Source organism: Camelus dromedarius, chromosome 5 (genome assembly GCF_036321535.1).
Source record: "Camelus dromedarius isolate mCamDro1 chromosome 5, mCamDro1.pat, whole genome shotgun sequence".
Classification (NCBI taxonomy): Eukaryota; Metazoa; Chordata; class Mammalia; order Artiodactyla; family Camelidae; genus Camelus; species Camelus dromedarius.
Window position 1 is genome coordinate 62,809,045 of NC_087440.1, and position 18,585 is coordinate 62,827,629.

General features: G+C 33.7%; 1 protein-coding gene across 4 annotated transcripts in view; it reads left to right on the top strand.

Annotated features, from left to right (window-relative positions):
• The window catches only part of FUT8 (fucosyltransferase 8), a 255,203-nt gene that overhangs the window by 45,605 nt on the left and 191,013 nt on the right, over positions 1–18,585 (top strand). For all 4 annotated transcript variants that reach the window (XM_031453883.2, XM_064486044.1, XM_031453882.2 and 1 more), the window contains one exon: positions 6,115–6,212. The gene's annotated coding sequence lies outside the window, so the exon portion shown is untranslated. The remainder of the gene's footprint in view (positions 1–6,114; positions 6,213–18,585) is intronic.

The window sequence follows — 18,585 nt, forward strand, 5'->3', positions numbered from 1 at the left end:
AGAAGGTATAGTTCAGGCTTTAAGTTCCAGAATTTTAGAACTTGAAGAGACCTTTACAATTTATTCCAATTCTTTCATTTAGAGAAGAATAACTAGAAGTCTAGGGATGTGATATATCGAAAATCATGTAGCACACTGATATTCAGAGTTGGGGCTAGAGTCTAAGCGTCATCATTTCTATTTCAGGATTCTTTCTTCAGTTCCAGAATGTGTTGTTGAAAGATTACCTGGATCCTGGGCTCTTCATATCCTACTTAAAGTGCAGCTCTGGCATTGTTACATATTTACACTGGCACTTAAATAAAGGCACTGAAATACAAGTGATTTACTCAACATTACAGAGATAATGTTAGGGCATAAGAACTCTGGCTTGTTGATTTTACCTCTGTATCTAATCCAATAAAGGAAAGCCTAGACAGAAGATTATAGCAAAAGGGCCAATCATTATGAACTATAGACTGGGAGCTAGAACTGGATCTGGTGCTGGAAACCGTAACAATGCCAGAAGATTTTGGGGCTGTAGTGATAGGGGCTGGGATGATGTTGAGGTGATGAAAGCTTCTCCTATGACTGAGTGGACTCTAAAATCTGTAGAATGGAAGACAGAGTAAAGGAAGTCATTAGAGCCACCATTTAACTCACTCATCCCTGGGACCATATGTTCTGTTCTCATTCCCTGGAGCATTCCACTTTAGATAATGAAGTGAAATTCATCAGACATCTGCAAAACATTTTCATTTTGCAAAGTACTCTCACAAATGTGCTGTTTAATCCCTTGCAGTATCCTTATGAGATGGGTAGAAGAGATATTGGTGAGCAGACAATGTTAAATATGTATGTGTGTCAAAGCAGTATGCTAGAAACCACTAAAAGATATAAAGATGAATGGGCTTAGCCTCAGCCCTTGTGGTGTGCACGATCTTGTGGGGAGTGGGTTGGGAAAAAACATCAAGTATGATGTAAGGCAAGTTGAAAAAGATTTAGAAATTCAACTTATTTCCCATGGGAATTTAAAAGGAGTGATGGTATTATAACTGATGGAAGTTTTGGTACTTTGCCTTCTGATTTAAGACTAGCTGGAAGGATAATAACTGTAAAAGGATATTGACTGTAATAGATAATGATATAATCTTCCTTTCAATTTTTCAGAAATCTTATTTTAAGTGATTCTACAAAGCTTATCTGAACAAATTTATGAATTAAGGATGACAAGTCTCAAATTTCTGTTTTAGTGATTTTTAGCATATAAGGCTGGCATGACGAAGAGGAAGAAAAAAAAAAGGGAATTGACTTTACAATGTCAAACAGAACTTATACATTTACCTAGGCGAAAATATGAATGAAAATTTAAATGGCCCCTACTAACTGGTAAGAAAATAGATAAAATTAGAATGAAGTTGATTCAGTACTAATTTATGTTGACAATGTAGACACTTCAGAATTAGAGGGGGAGTAGTGAGCACTTCTCTTAGTTCCTAACTTACCTTCTTATTTTGCTTCAAAGTAATGTTACTTTTCAGGATCATTATAGGAAATATTTGCTTACCAATAAATATGAATTTAACAGTCTTACAGTAATGAATTCATTTTTGTTGAAATAATGGGCAAAACAGATTTTTAGTATTTTGTTTATTCTTCAAATTCATATTAGTTATCAGTTCAAAATACTTTCCATATTTTCTTAGTATCACCTACTTTAGTGATTTCTATTTGCCAATGTAGAAAGAATGCTAGAAGGAGCAACTTCCCTTGATATACCAGCTTCATTGCTGTATTAGTACTACAGGGAAAGGAGAAGGGAAGGGAGAGATACAACATAATTAGTATGCTTTCCTTTGGGGCTTACTTTCTACTTCTGTGTATTTTCTCTCAATGTTGTTTCATAGCTAAAAGATGTTGAGGTCTTATCTTACTGCTTTTCAAATTTAAGCTAGCGGCAGCATGGCCAATACTAAATAGAGGTTGACAAATTTCTAGTAGTAAAACAATTCATAGTAAACAGCCTCCTGTAGGTTATCTCTGCTCCTACCCTTACCCACTTCAGTCTGGTGGTCACACCTATAGAATACTACCTCCTGGTTTAGAGCATCTTGGAGTTTAAAGCCCAACCTTTGGGGTCCTACAATGGTCTTATGATCATCGGTGTTATAAGACTCTAGTATTGCCTGAGTTACACTTAGATTTTTAATTTAAATGTGTTCAGAGCCTTTACTACCAGTGGGTAAATAGCTTTTTATTTAAACACATGGAACTTCTCTTTTTCTTAAAAATGACCAATTTTATCACTGACAGAATTTCTTTTTGTCATCTGTTAAACATGTATTTTCCTACAAATTTAGTTTTTTTCTTCATTTCACATGTGATGATTTTTTTTTATGTGTAGTGTCCTTTTTTAGAATAGGACAGTTGTTTTTTTTAAAGATAAGAATGAATTGGCCTTGTGCTGTTTTTTTTCTTTTCCCACTCAGAGTATGTTCAGTTTAGCTCACAGTCTTCTTCCTTCTAACAGTATGGATAAAAATGACTGACTGTGTTCAACAGCAGAGATTGAAAATAAAGCCTGTGATTCCTAACCTCCTTGTTTGTGCTTCTTCTTTTAAAAATCTTCTAAAGGATTTTTCTTTATACTTTCCTTTACCTGTCATGGTGAGAATGTAAGATGTTCATTTAGTTCTACTGTATTTCTCCTGAAGTCTTACTTGTTTTTCTTCTCTTCTTTTAGTATGTTCACCTTTGATTAGTCTATGGCAGATCTTTTTCAACCTGAATTCAAATGCCACTGATGAGCAAGGATAGCATTTCCTCTTAAGTGAATAATTTCCTCCATGTATTTTATTTGAGCATATATGAAATCATATGCTGCATCCTTGGTTATGTATTCCCATGTACATTTCTTTTTTTTCAAAAAAATCTTCCCTAAGATTAGCTTTTCCTTATATTGACTTTTTATTGTTTCTGATTGCTGGATGCCATTTATTCTTTATACTCAACGGGTGTTGCCTATTTCACTTTCATGGTTACTGTTTTTTTTCTACCACATATTATGCATTTGTTATATGTTTCAGGATAACTTATTAACATACGAATGGTATTAACTGAATACATCACAGTTTTGAAAAATTTCATCTTTCAGTGCTATCACAAAGTTAGTTTAGCTCATAGTCCCTGTTTAAAATAATTAAAATAGTACTTCCAGCCAAGATGGACTAACAGGGATTGTTATCCTTCTACCTGAAACAACTAACTGGACAAAAGATATGAGACAGCAATTCTTAAGGCATTTGCCATCAGGCAACAAAAGACATTGATCTCTGAGAGACAGGAAACAAATCAGATGAGACCTATGATTGTTCTAGCTTGGGGAATGTTTCCTAGGCATGGGGTAGGGCAGTAGAATCCAGGAGGAGCCTAGAGATATCCCTGAATTGAGAAGGTGGTGCGAGGAGGCTGAGGAGCCAAGGCAGTTAGAGTTCACAGTGCAGAGTGTCAGAGAGGAGAGAGCTGCAAGAGAATTTTGCGGATCTGCAGAAGTCCCTTTCAAGAATTCACTTGAATACTGATCAGTACATACTTGTGAGGAAACTACTTGAGGTCAAGGAAGAACCACCTAAAAGGAACTGAGGGAGTAATATAATACCCAGAGCTCATATAATGTCAGGAATAGAGCCTGAATCCATCAGACAGAGTGGAAAATCTCATGATTCACCAAGTGTCAGGTAGAGCATCTCTAACATTCTAGTTTTCATTTCTAGATGTTCAATTTGTATCTTTTTTCTATGTTTTTACTTAAATTGCTCTCAGTCTTTTCTCTGTCTTCTAGAACATATGGAATACATTTATAATAACTTTTAATCCTAGTTTCCTAGTTCTATAAACTGGTTCTATAAACCTAGTTCATTTCTAGGCTGGTTTTCTTTGATATTTCTCCTCATTTAGCTCTATTTCCTTGCCTTTAAAAAAAAAAACCTGCTTGGCAAATTAGTTAATGCTTGTCACACATGTAAAAGATGACAGTGTAAGTTTTACATTGTTGGGTACTGGGTATTTTTGTATTCCTATAAATATTCTTGAAGTTTTTTCTGGAATGTATTTAAGTTACTTGAAAAGTGTTTACTCCTTTAAGATACTGCTTTTAATCTTTGAATGGGACCATATAATGTAATTTTGCTCTAATACGGAGGCAAAACCTTTCTGAATACTTTACCTGATGCCCTGTGAATTATGAGGTTTTCCATTTAGTTGACTGTCTGGTTACAAATGCTAGGTTGAGGATGAGGTTGTTCTTGAATTATTCATTTTTTTAGCTCCCTAGCGGGTTCCCCCCTTCTCCCCTTGTGGAATTTCAGCCTAGGTATGTGCAAATTAGTATTAAGTCCAAAACTCAAGTGAAGATACCTGGAGCTTTTTTGTGCATTACTGCCTCCTGTCTGGTACATTATTCTAGTAATTCCTGCCACCTGTGCCTTCTGAACTCTTATCTTTGTCTTTTCAAGTTATTTGTCTTTTCAATACTTCTGTGTTTCGCCTGCAGTAGTGTCTACAACGTGACTCTCAGTGGAAAGTGATGCTCGTATGCCTATCTAGCTTGTTTCCTTCTCTCAGAGAATGCATATCTACACTAATTGTTGTCCAGTGTCTGGAAACTGTTGTGTCATGCATTTTGTTTAGTTTTGCAGTTGTTTACTGTCTGAGGATAAATCTGATATCAGTTTACTCCATAGTGGCTAGAAGCATAAATTCCATAATACTGAATTATTATGGGAAGTTGGTAAAGACTTTTGGGTGAAGTTTTAGGAAGGAATCACAGTGAACCTTGGATGATTTTATAGTTAATGGCCACTTAGGGATTTGTATATTTATGGGTCCTGGAAGTAGTTGACTTGGCAGTGGTTTATCCTTTTCAGCGAGGTCTATCAGATGAGATAATGTAAATAGTAAGGCATATAAAAATACGCTATTTTTGATTTAGAGAAATTTATTGAATTTTTTGTAGGCTTTTCTGGCTCAGAATAAATTTTTGATGCTTGGATTTTAAAATGAAAATAATTGGATTACTTTTGAGGAGTTGGGGTTTGTGATGATACTTCTGTATTATTTCTAATCATCAAAAATTGGTTTCAGTAGGCCTTGATGTCATTGGAGAAAGACTACTTACAGTTAATGTCAATCTGAGAATCATCTCTTGTTGTAACAACAGTAAATTAACTGGCAGGATGACACATTTCCATAGAGTGTATTGGGTCTTTATGTTATTCTTGGGTGTTTTTTTTTCTGTTTGGTGAGTTGCACATATGTACATAACTCAGTGAACATATGATGTATGAATCTTCATTACCATTTCACTTGACGATCAGATATAATGATTACTTTCTTTGGGTCTGTGTGTGGTACTAGATGATGGAGAAGTAGTGACAAAAGCAATAGGACATAATGTTGCTAATCAGAAGACTACAGGAGATGACATATATATAAGGCAGCAAAATATTTTAGCAAAAATGAATGGAGTACAGAATGATAATATCAGTTCTTTGGGAGGAGTGGAGGGGTTGCATTTTGAGAAAGTTGATGGATGTGCATTGATTGACAAAGAGGATAAGGGAGAAAAAGTCCCTCTTCTAAAAAGAAGGAATGGTATATTGCAGGGTGACAGCTGAGAATGACAGAATTATTCTGTGGAAAGCAAGCAAATTAAATTGGCTTGAATGGAAGTTTGTGTAAATATAGTCAGAAGTTAGGTTGTACAGCTTATTAAGGTGTGGGGACGTAGATTTTGAGCATGGGTCTGAAAAGAGAGTTTCTGATTGCCCTATATGTTAAGAAGTAGACACAAAGAATTTTGTGTTCACAAAGCAAAATTTTATAGGTTCTGACTTATTTTAAGATAAACTATGAAGCAAATTAAGACACTGAATGTTAGTGTGTTTGAATACGATTTGCAAAATGAAAACCTGTTCCTTGTTAGGATTTAAAAGCTTATAGAATAAGTGAATATATAAAAGTTTTACATGTATGACTGGCTACATGAGGGGGAAAAAAGGAGATTTAAAAAAAGTATAATGATGGTAAGTGAAATTTGGGTAGGGCTAAAGTTCATGTGTTTTTGTTTTGTTCCAGGTTGCTGCTTTTGCTCAGAGAACACCCATGACCCTGACAGTGTTTCCAGTAAAGATAAAGGGCTCTATTGCCTTTATTGGTTAACTGAACAAATTCAGGTTAGTACATTTTGTGGGCAGTACTTCTCTGTTCCAATTATGTGTTAATATTTTGAGAAATGGTTAATTTTGTATGTGAAGCTACATATGTATGTAACAGTGAAATAGAAAGGCCAAGTCAGTCTAAGCTCTATTGAACTATATACCTCTTATGCTACCTACTATATACAATCTGCAGTGCATAAAGTGGAAAATGTTTTACTTCCTATTTAATAGTTTTTTACTTTAAGGGGCTAGATAAAACAAGTTGTCACTGAATATGATGCATTATACTTTCGGCATCGTTGTGCGGCATATTTGGTGCTGAAAATAAACAACTAATTTAGTTTTTTTTGAATTTTTTAGTAGCTTACTTTTAAAGGTTTCATTCTTGTTCATATTTCAGTCGTATTCAAATTTTATTCATTTTTTTTTGTTAAGTCTATGAATTTTGACAAATGTATATTCATTACCTAATCTTCTGAATTCACTCATGCTGCCTTTTTGTGGTCAACCTCTCTCCACCTCAATCCCTGGCAACCACAGATCTGTGTTTTGTCCTTTTAGTTTACTTTTTCCAATATTTAATTTAAGTGGAATCATTTAGTATGTAGCTTTTAAATTGTGACTTCTTTCACTTAGCATAATGCATTTGGGTTCATCCAGGTTATGTGTACCTGTAGTTCATTCTTTTTTTTTGCTGAGTAGTGTTCTGTTGTATGGCTATACCACTGTTTTCCACAGGAGCTTTTTACCAGTAGTGCAGAAGGGTTCTAATTTCTCCACATCCTTCCCAACACTTGATATTTTCTTTCTTTCTTTCATCTTTCATCTTTCTTTCTTTCTTTCTTTCTTTCTTTCTTTCTTTCTTTCTTTCTTTCTTTCTTTCTTTCTTTCTTTCTTTCTTTCTTTCTTTCTTTCTTTTCTTTCTTTTCTTTCTTTTCTTTCTTTTCTTTCTTTTCTTTCTTTTTCTTTCATAACCATCTTAATGGGTGTGAAGTGGTATTACATTCTAGTTTTCATTTACATTACCCTAGTGATTGGTAATGTTGAGCATCTTTTCATGTGCTTACTGGTCATTTATCTATCTTTGGAGAAATGTCTTTTTAAGTCCTTTTTCTAGTTTTGGGTCATGCTGCTTTTTTCTTGTTGTTGTTTTGAAATTCTTACATATTCTACATAGTAATCCCTTGTTAGAATATGTGACTTGCAAGAATTTTCTCCTATATTGTCAGTTGCCTTTTTACTCTTTGGATAGTATCTTATGATGCACAAAATTTTTAAAATTTTCATTAAGTCAAATTTGTCTGTATTTTACTTTTTTAAACCTGTGCGTTTTGTATCCTCTATTCAAGAAATCATTGTTAAATTCATTGTCATGACACTTCTGTCCTATGTTTCTTCCAAGAGGTTTATTATTTTCAGTCTTATTTGGTCCATTTTGAATTAATTTTTGTATATGGTATTAGGTAAGGGTTCAACTTCATTCTTTGGCATTCTTTGGCATGTGGACATCCAGTTTTCTCAGCACCATTTGTTCAAAAGACTGTTCTTTATTTCCCACTGAATGATCTTGGTACCCTATCAAAAATCATTTGACCATGTATGTGAGAGTTTATTTCTAGGCTCTTTATTCTGTTTGTCTGTATGTCTGTCTTTATGCCAACACCACACTGTTTTGATAACTATAGCTTTGTAGTAAAATTTTGAAATTAGGAAATATGAATCCTCCAGTTTTTATGTTCAAACTGTTTTGGCTATTTGGGGGTCCCTTGAGATTCCATGTGAATTTTAGGATAGGTTTTTCTCTATTTGTGCACAAGCCATTAGGATTTTTATAAGCCTTGCATTGAATCTGTAGATTGCTTTGTGTAATATTGACATTTTAACAATATTAAATCTTTCAATATATGAACATGGGATTTGTTTCCATTTACTTACCTCTTTTTTAATTTCTTTCAGCAGTGTTTTGTAATTTTCATTTTACAAGTCTTTAACTTCCTTGGTTATTTCCTAAGTATTTTATTCTTTTTGATGCTATTATAAATGAAATTGTTTTTGTAATTTCTCATTGTGTATAGAAGTGCAGCTGATTTTTGTCTTTGACTTTGTGTCCTACTTTGCTAAATTCATTTATTAGTTCTATATGGAGAGATTAAGAGACTCAAAGTGGTTTTAAGTTATACAAGAAGTACACTTCTTTGCTCTCATCTTTTTCTTCATGGAACATTTTCTACTCATTGTATAATACTAACTTCATTCTGCTTTCCTAAAATATCTTTACCCCTTTAGGAGAAAGGAGACACCTATTGGAGACAATTCTCTGTGAGTCTCTTGTACTTCAGTATGTTTTCCTAGCAGAGGCATTGACAGCTTTTGCTGAGGGCTATCTTTTCGAGGAAATTTGTATGGCAAACAGCTTGAAAAGGTAGAAATAGTGTTTCCATAAAGACAGAGGGTAGATTTCCTTGCTGTCCAGGATAAGCAAGATAATCCCTTTAGGGAAAAGGTGGGGTACATTGGCTTGCAACGCCTTTAAAATATTGGAGTTTTATAAGCTTCTGCTTTCTCCTCCAGTAATGCAACCCACTGTGTGTGCAGGTGTCACCTGGCTCTCTTTGTATTGCCCTTTAGGAATTGGAGCTTAGGGAACCAGTGCAACAGATGATACACTGGCTGCTACTATTGTTTTGAGCAGTAAATTTTTCTTTGTCTCTGACATAGGAGTGTTGTATCTTCTGCTAGGATTATCTGATGCTGACTTACCAAATATCACTAACACAACCTATTGATGAAATAAAGCTAAGTTTATTGCTTATTGTGGTAAAGGAGAACACCTCCTTGACAGAACTTTGGTAGTGTCTTAGAAGGGTAAAATCAAGGTCAAACTTTTAGAATTTAATGTTCGATTTAATTTGAATCTTGCAGTGGTGGTGATGGGATTTGATTAGGATTGAATAAGTATCATGATACAACAATTTAGAATTGGTCAAAATAGCAATGCAAGGATTTTAAAAACCTTTGATGCTTTCTATTGAAGAGTTGACGAATCTTTTCTGAAGCTTTTGTAATGAACAATCAAGTTATATCCCTGCCATAATCTCCTGGAATAGTAGAGTTAAGCTAATGAAGACATTGGACTAGTTAAGTAATGTTAATGTACACAGAAAGATATATTTGTTTGTAGGTATATCAGTTACCTAGGGATGCTATAACAAATTACCACACAGTTATTGGCTTAAAACAATAGTTTCTAGGGGAAGAATTCTTTCCTCTCTTTTAGTTTCTGGTAGTTTCAAGCAATCCTTTGTGTTTCATGGTTTGTGGCAGCATAACTTTAATCTCCACCTCCATCTTCACATGATGATCTTCCCTCTGTGTCTGTGTCCAGATTTCCCTCTTTTTATAAGGATACCAGTCATTGAATTAGGGCTCACTCTAGTCCATTATGACCTCATATTACCTTGATTACATATGCAAAGACCCTGTTTCCAAATAAGATCACATTCACATGTTCCAATAGTTATGAATTTGGGGGGGGGCACTACTTGATACAGTACATGGAGTATATAATTTTGATCCTTAGTGTCCAACCTGTGTGTGATTACATTCTTTTGGTTCTCCATATCCATGAAGCTTCACAGATTGATTGCTTAGGTTGCATGTAGAATAAAATCTCAGGCCTGTCAGAGTTCTTGACAATAGCATGATGTAGTGCAAAGAATACCAGTTTGGAAATCAAGGTGCCTTGGTTCTAGTTTCTGTCCCGCTGTTAACTAGCTTGAGAAAGTTACTGTCTTCTCCAGCTATTAGTTTCTCAATGGGTAAAATGGGACGTCTGAAAGAAGAGAAGAGGAATTGGACTAAATGATCTCTAAAGACCTTTCTAGCTCTCAGATTCTACAGTTCTGTAATTGTTGAGTGTCTGCTATGTACCATACTGATACTAGTTTTGATTTGGAATGACAAAATTAAAAAAAAAAAAGAAATACAGATTGTATTTAGTGCTGATCTGATAGATTCTGACTTGTAAATGTAGCCTTATTTATGTTTCATTTACTAGGATGAAGATCATTAATGAAGATACTAGGTAAACAGGGAGTTAGCCCATCTCTCTGACTTACTGTATTTTACTTTTCAATTTGAATATTGTATTTAGAAGGGAGACATTCTTCAGGTAGGTTAATTTATTTAAAGTTAGAAAAATGTGTTACTGCTGCACTCTCTCAGCAGAATTCATAAAATGAGATAACCTTTTTCTGAAGTGAGCATGATGTAGCTCTCCCTTCATTGCTCACATTTCTTTATCATAAAATGGTCACAGAATCTTACTAGAGAATGGTAATAATGCTGTGAGGTGGAACATGGTGCTAGAGTTCTAGGTGTAAGTGATTCTTTTGAATTTTTCTTACATTTTGAATAGGTCACTACAGTATTATATTTGAATTCTTTCTTTGAGTAATGTTGAAAATACATAATAACTACTTCATAGACATATTGTGGCCACTCTAAAGGAAATTCTTTGGTAATACTAAAACCACCTGTGGTTGTCTGTGTGTGTCTGTTCTTTTTAAGCTACAGATTAACAATCTCTGTATATTGGTGGTAAGCATAAATAAAAGTTGAACTAACATCTATGGATTTATATGTAAGTGACTGAAGTGGAAGAAAGCAGGGATTTTTTTTTTTTTTTTTCAATTCACTCTATACAGTAGCATTTCAAACCCATCTTCTATGAGGTGATGGGGATTTCTAACACTTGAACTTAAGACTCTTAACAGCATTCAGCTCTTGAATTACAGACAAATTTTACTAGCTTCGGTTTTTTCATAGTAGATATTTGGGCAGTTCAGAGACTATCACCCGATGTTGTAAAAATGGTGATTAAAAAAAATTTAGAAGGAATATTAATATATAAAATTTGTGATAACACTGTAGCAATACCTGAAATAAAATATATTAAAATGGATAGAATATGGAAATTAATTTGAATAGATACTACAATTTTAATAATAAAAGGGACCTATCTTCTAGGTCATATTTTCTATTTATATTTCCATACTTAAATGAAAAGAGTAGGAGAATGTTACTACTTTTTTAATGTGCTATCCACTCAGTAAGAATAACTTGACCTTTAAAAGTCAAGATTTTTGTTTTGATGATTCCTAGGAAGGGTTTTTTTCTCGGGGTGGGGGGGAGGTGGTGAGCATGGTGGCTTATCATCCACGTTCTAATTAAACTTTGTTTCCTTACAGTTTTCCCTCCTCATTTTAGACTTTGAAGTTGGTCTACTGATATTACCAAGAAGATAAATTTCCTCCAACCTGTTAGGCATATTTTTTTTGGTTTCAAAGAATTACGAATTGGCAAAGATTAAAAAGTTAGAGTATGGATATATTCAATTTCTTTTATGATTCAGAGTCTTCACTTTTTATGTAGTGTAGTTTTGTTGTTGGTGTTTTGCTTTTAATTTATAGATGCTTGAGAACCTAGAGGAATCCCTTCTCCTTCTCCCCAGCTACTCTTGCATTTCCATAGAAAAAAAAAGAAAGAGATATTGGTCTGTATTTTTCCTTTCTTGTAATACTGTTGTCTAGGTTTAGTATTAGTTTAATGGTGGCCTCATACAATGAGTTAGGAAGTGCTCCCTCTGCCTCTGTTTTCTGAGACAGATCACAGAGAATTGGTATCATTTCTCCTTGAGTGTTTGGTAGAATTCACTAGTGAAACTATATCTGGGTGTGGAGCTCTCTGTTTTGGAAGATTATTAATTATTTATTCAATTTCTTTGCTCAATATAGGCCTACCAGTTGATCTGTTTCTCTTTGTGTGTGTAGAGTGTGTCTTTCAAGGAATTGATCAATTTTTTCTAATTTATCAAACTTTTGGGCATAGAATTATTCTTAATATTCCATTATTATCCTTTTAATGTCTGTAAGATTGCTAGTGATGGCCCCTCTTTCATTTCTGATATCAATAATTTGTTTCTTCTCTCCTTTTTTTCCTTAGAAAGCTTGGCTAACGGTTTATTTGTTTTATTGATTCTTTCAAAGAACCAGATTTTAGTTTTGTTGACTTACTCAATTGTTTACTTGCTTTCAATTTCACTGATTTCTGCTATGATTTTTATTATTTTTTTTCTGTTGCTTATTTTGGATTTATTTTGTCTTTTTTTTTTCTTGTTTCTTTCCTAAGGCAGAAACTTGGGTGATAAATGTTAGCTTTCTTCTATTTAAATATATGCATCCAATGTTATATAAATTTCTCTCTGAGAGAGAAAATGTAGTACTGCATTTGTTGCATCCCACAAATTTTGATTTTTTTTTCATTTTTATTTAGTTAAAAAAATTAAAATTCTTGACTTTTTCTTTGACTCATGTATTACTTTTGTATGTTGTTGATTTCCAAATATTTGGGGATTTTCTGGATATCTTCTGTTATTAATTTGTAGTTTAATTTTATTGTGGTCTGAGAGCATAAATTATGATGTCTATTCTTTTAAATTTGTTAAGGTGTGTTTTCCAGCCCAGAATGTAGTCTGTCTTGGTTAATGTTCCCTTTGAGCTTGAGAAGAATGTGTATTATGCTGTTGTTGGATGTAGTAGTCAGTTAGATCCAGTTGATTGATGGTACTATTCAGTTCTATGATATTCTTACTGATTTTCTGCCTATTGGTTCTATCAATTACTGATAGAAGAGTGTTGAAATCTCCAGATATTATAGTGTATTTATATATTTTTCCTTGCAGTTCTACTACTTTTTACTTCAAGTATTTTGATGTTGTGTTGTTAGGTGCATATATATGGATAGTTATATCTTCTTGGAGAATTGACCCTCTATCATTATGTACTGCCCCTCCTTATTTCCTTGCTTTGAAGTAAGTTCTTTCTGAAATTAGTATAGCTACTCTAGTTTTCTTTTGATTAGTGTTAGCATAGTGTATCTTACTTCATCCCATTACTTTTAATATATCTATGCCTCTGTAACTGGGTTTCTTGCAGACAACATGTAGGTAGGTCTTGTCTTTTGCTTTACTCTGGCAGTCTCTGTCTTTTAATTGACATATTTAGACCACTGATATTTAAAGTAATTACTGATATACTTGAATTAATATTTACCATATTTTTAACTGTTTCCTATTCATTCCTTTTTCTTGGCTTCTCTTTCTTGTTTTCTTTTTTTGTCTTCCACTCTGTTTCTGCTTTCTCTCATTTTAATTGAGCATTTTATAGAGTTCCATTTTCTATCCTATCTTAGTATATCATTATACTTCTTAAAAAATTTTAAGTGGCTGCCTTAGAGTTTGCAATTATATACCTACAGTTAGTCCAAGTTCTTTTTCAAGTAACACTGTACTGCTTCATGGATAGTATAAGTACCTTATAGCAAGATATTCCCAATTCCTCTCTCCTATCCCTTATAACATTGCTATCATTATTAATTTATCTATAAGCTGTGAGCACAAAATATATTGTTTTGAACTACATTAGATTAAGAATAAGAAAAATAAGAGTTTTAATTTTACCATTATATATTCTCTAATGCTTTTCATTTATTGATATAATACATGTTTCTGATCTATATACTCCCCTTTTGGTCTGAAGAACTTTTAACATTCTTGCAAGGCAGGTCAGATTTTCAGTTCTCTCAATTTTTGTTTGTTAGAGAAAGTATTTCTTTTTCACTGTTGAAGGATAATTTTGCTGAATACAGATTTCTAGGTTGATTTTATTTTTCTTTTAACACTCAATATTTCACTCTACTAATTTTGCTTACATGGTTTCTGGAGAGAAAGTTCAGTATAATTCTTATTTTGTTCCTCTCTGGGTAAGGTTTTTTTTTCTTCACTTTGTTTTTTCTTTTGACTATTTTAAGATTTTCTCATCTATTTTTCTACAGTTTTAATGTGATATGCCTAGGTACAGTATTTATCCTGCTGGGTGTACACTTGAGTTCCTAGATCTGGTTTGGGGGTCTATTATTAAAGACATTCTTTTTCTGTTACAGTGTCTTTGATTTGTATCATTTCCTTTAGATCTTTTCTTAGAGTTTCCATATCTCTGCTTATATTACACATCTGTTTTTGCATGTTCACTTTTTCCAGTAGAGCCCTTTGTATATTTACCATAGCTATTTTTAATTTAGTGATAATTCTAAAACATCTGCTGTATCTGAGTCTGGTTTTGAGGCATGCTTTATATCTTCAGGTTATGTTTTTTGCCTTTACAGTGCTTTGTAAATTTTTCTGATATCCAGACGTGATAATATTAGATAAAAGAAATGGAGGTAAATAGACCTTTAGTGTGAGGTTTTGTGTTAATCTGACTAGAAGTTAGGCTGTGTTTACTGTTTGTTGTAGCTGTGGTATCAGAGGCTAACAGTTCTTGTAGCATCCTTGTTTCTGTCTGCTGTGTTGTCTTTGGGTAATGTAGAGAATCTTTAAATAGGGTCTGAAGCTTTAAGTTCTTTTACCTGTAATGCTCTGTTATTGTACAGGAGTTGTACTGATGTGGAGGGAGTTCTGTAGTCTGTGATTAGGTCTTAGTCTTTTAGCCTGATTTGGGTATCTCTTCCCCCTGTGTTGAAGGACAGAGGGAACTGGAGTTGGGTATTTCCCCCAGGTTAATTAGACACTATAAAATCCTAGAAGGTTAGGCTCTGTTAAAATAGTTTCCTTAGTCCTTTTTAAGAACAGAGAGCTCTGAGTATATTTAAAAATCGTTACCACGCCTCATCCCCTCACCCTGACCCCCACATGCTGAAAACAGAAAGGAATTTTTCTCACATTATCACAATGAGAACCTGGTAGGGCTCTTGGAGGTAAAACTCAAGAAAGTATTGGGACCTTTCAAAGACTGAGTCCCCTCACAGTTTTTCATTCTAAGCTAGTGTACCCTGAGTTTCCAGCAGTTTGTCATTTACTGTTTAAAATGTACCTGCTGATCACTGGCTCTGGCTGAGGGTTTATCTTTCTGGGCTTTTGCTTCATGCACACTCTTGATTCTCTGTATCTGCCTGTCTGTCTCTCTTTCCAGTCTTCAGGGTAGAGTTTTGCCCTCTGGCTTTGATTCTCCGATAGAGTTAAGAGTGGTTGATGTTTTATTTTTTTTTCTTTTCAGCTTTTTTCTTGTTGTAAGGACAATAGTGATGAATTCCAAGCTTTTTACATGTTAGACCTGATTTAAGGTTATTTTTGAATATTTTTGACAGTTTGTAATGGTAAAAATTTGGCTGTATGTTTGATTTGGCAGTGTTACTCATTTGGAACGTGATTTCCTTCTGGCATAAGGTTTGCACGTTTTGAGGTAATACATTCTAATTTGCAAGAACAAGTAAAGAACTTTTCCAGAGGGAAGTTGATGTTAGGACTGATGCTCGTTATTGGTGAGATGACTCATTCTTAGCGTACTTACTGTTACTCTGTTTTTGTGTATAGTTTGGGGGCAACAGCAATGTTTGTATCCTATGTTGATGGTCAAAGTTTCATTTTTATACTCCTGTATCTTACCAAAAAATACTCTGTCTTTACAGCCTGTTTGCCTATAGGGTCACATCAAGTTAAACTAATTTTCACTTCTGATAACTATACTGATGATACTGAGGATGGTTAATAAAACCTTGAACTGATACTTTGGATTTATGGAACCAGTTAATTAGATGACTCATTTAGATTGGGTGTCTTAATTAGTCCATTACCCACTAATTGTTTTTATGAGCAGAATAGGTTAATGTTAATCCTTAAATTTTCTATGATGTGGTGAAAAACTTAATGTACATCATGAATATTAGATTTGTAAGTAGAAATTGAGGTGTAAAAAGAGAAATTGATCTAAATATATATAAAATGTAATCATCTTTATTTTCTCTTGAAATACCTTCACATTAAAAAGTTACCAAGTTGTAGAAAATTTTGACAATTTTTTCTTAAAATAAGAGATTCACCATTAATCCCACCAGTTTAACATGACCATAGTTACCAAGTGAGTGTATGTCTCCTAGTCCTTTTTCTTATATAGATTTTTCTGCATAGCTGTGATCATTATTTTTAAATTTGTGTCATTTTTTGCAGTTAGTAGTGTGTTTTCTCATTTTGCACGATTGTGTTTTTAATAATAATATTCTTTCATTGAGTAAGGTACTTTTAGGTTGATCAGACTGGTGGTGTATTGTGCCTATCACTGTGATAAACTGTGTGTACTGCTAGCTTTTCCATATCTTGATTTAGCTTCTCTCTGTGCCATTTCCTTGCCTGGATTTTCAGAAGTCTCAGTCTCTTTCTCTCAGTTTCTCTCTTTCTTTCTTTTTCTTTTAAGGAGTATTTTATGTATTTCATGTTCTCTCCCACAGGGCTAATTAACTTTTATTGGATCTTGAAACCTGGATTTTTTTCTTTTATAATTAGAAAACAATGCTTTAGAACTTATATTGCCACAGTGATTCACATAGTTCTATTGTAAAAAATTGAAAATTTGAAACTAGGTGATAAAAGTGATCTAGATATGTCACACTTAGTATTCTAGACTCTCACACTTGGTTGTAAATTGTCTTTAGTCAAATAACTTAATATTTTATGTTGTACTTACAAATTGAATTTTTTTCTTATTGACTTATATTTGTGGGTTTAATTGGATGTCTTTGTCATGATTCCTTATTAGATTTCTCTACAGTCTTCTGACTTTTCCTCTGCCTTCATTTGTGTTTAGAGCTGAATTGGGTCTAGTCATTTGAATGGAAAGTCAGTATTAATAGAATTTTCTACTGGGTCTGATGATTCTGAACCCACATCCTCACCCACAAAAACTATTAAAGGATTGTTTTAAGACCATCTATACTGCATAATCTCATCTTGCTTTCTAAGTAAGACATTTTATAAATGCATTTAGCTTTTTTACCTTTTATCATCTTCAAGATATTTTACCATGATTAAAAGAAAAAACAGTCATCTTCCAGCTGTGGTCACAGTAGTCATCTATGTCTTGCTCCTAACCTTAGGAGTGATGCTAGCTAGAGGATTTTTGTAGCGGTACCTTTAAGATCATGCACTGTACTATCTGTAAGTTATACTACAATTAAAAGGAAAAAAAAACAACAACTCAGTCATCTTTCTTCTAAGACAGATCCTTGGGGTGAGCCCAAGGGAGGAAAAGGATTATACAGAAATATTTGGTTCATTTCATTGTGAAAGTAGCAGAATTCTTTAATTGGAATGTGTTCTTACTCTTTGTGATTTGTCCAGGGAAGATAAGATTAAAAGAAAATTATCACTTAGGAATATCTGTATTTGTGTGGGATCTTAAGTAATGTGTATGAGGGTGCTCATCATACTTCCTTTTCCCTAGTCTTGCTGTCTTGCCTTTTCTCCAAGAAATTTAATGAACAACTACTATGTGTTTGGAGTGATTAAGACCTTGTCTTTGGGAAGCTGATAATTTCATAGGTGAGCTACAAATGTAGGTTAGTAATTACAATAAAGGAAGTACCCTAGTTTCTTACAAATAATAGGTTTCCCAAAATGTATTTGAAAATGAAATATCCACATTGGCAGAGGGGTAGGAGATATTTTTATGGTGAGTTATTGCACAGAACTAAAAAATACATTATTATAAAATACCTACTTCTTGTTCCTGGGCATGCTATCTCTCTTAGGAACAGAAATCTTAGTTGGTGTTCAACATCAGAAGTGTCTGGATGAGATTGCTAGCCATCCTTGGGGTGTAGGAGGTGTTTGGATCTTTGGCTCAGACTCCTTGTAGAGGGGGGATGCAGCCTCTGGGATTTGAGCCCTGTTACTGGGATGGTGTATGAAGCTGAAAAGGATCCTTTTCATTCTGCTGTGACAGTATGAGCTGGGGGCTCAGGAATGAAAGAGGTCTATTAAATTGCCCTTTAACCAGTGTAAATAAGAACAGGATTTAGTCTAGATTTTCTTCTAGGCTTCTTTTTCATTTACAGTTTTTATTTTTCGTTTTCAAAGCTAAGCTCCACTCATTTTAATACATCCTAAAAATTGATGAGTACACTTAATATGTTAGTGTGCCCCCTCCCCCAAAAAGCTATATTAAATCAGTGATGGTGCTTTTAATCAAGAATATGACATAATATTAATAGTTTGATGTATGTCAACTAAAATAATCTTCCTTGAGTGGGAAGGGGTTGAAATTTACCACTCTGATTATACTTGTGAAATAATAAATAAAAGATTAATCCTATTATCAATGCCTGTTCTAATTAGAACCAAAGTAAATATATTAATAAGAGATATAGTAAATACTAGATGACACCCTTTTAAGAAGAATAAAAAGAAAAAACAATATTATTTGATAGGTCCAGGCTGTAAGCTCTATAAGAGGATTCTGTGTGTTCTGCACAGTGTTTGGCATGTAGAAGGTAGTCA